Source organism: Eurypyga helias, unplaced genomic scaffold, assembly GCF_000690775.1.
Source record: "Eurypyga helias isolate BGI_N326 unplaced genomic scaffold, ASM69077v1 scaffold24482, whole genome shotgun sequence".
Classification (NCBI taxonomy): domain Eukaryota; kingdom Metazoa; phylum Chordata; class Aves; order Eurypygiformes; family Eurypygidae; genus Eurypyga; species Eurypyga helias.
In genome coordinates this window covers 6,923-7,396 of record NW_010236961.1, presented here as the reverse complement: position 1 = coordinate 7,396, position 474 = coordinate 6,923, and the positions used below count along the sequence as shown (strand labels likewise).

General features: G+C 54.2%; 1 protein-coding gene across 1 annotated transcript in view; it reads left to right on the top strand.

Moving 5' to 3' along the window:
* Nucleotides 1-474, top strand: part of LSM4 (LSM4 homolog, U6 small nuclear RNA associated (S. cerevisiae)) — a gene marked incomplete at its 5' end in the record, with an annotated part of 5,660 nt that overhangs the window by 601 nt on the left and 4,585 nt on the right. The window lies entirely within an intron of this gene.

Below are 474 nucleotides of genomic sequence, written 5' to 3'. Positions count from 1 at the left end.
CTATGGAAGGTGGCCGTGCCCATGGCAGGGGGGTTGGAACTGGATGATCTTTAAGGTCCCTTCCCACCCAAACCATTCCGTGATTCTATGTAATTCATTATAATACCCCTAATATTTCCCCTGTGAGAGGGTACTTGGGGTGGGGCTGCGGGACAGGGCGTGATAGCCTGTCGATGCTGACCTGGGTTTGCCAAGAACGGAACCTACATCTGTTGTATGCTGACCGAGCGGCGAGGTCCGCTGCAAACACTGCGCGAACTTTGATTAACTTGCTTGTCTCTCACCCTCTAACTCTCCATATCAAAACGGAGGAGCCTGTTGTTTGCCTGTGCCGAGGCTCTGCGCCGTCTGGTACTTTTGCCCTTGGCCAAAGGTGCTCCAGAAGATTGTGATCGGTGTTTTGAGCTTTGACCTCAGTCAGAAGTGTCTGGTCTTGTCCCTGCGAGCCGTGCGCTGTGGGAAGCAGCAGCCGGG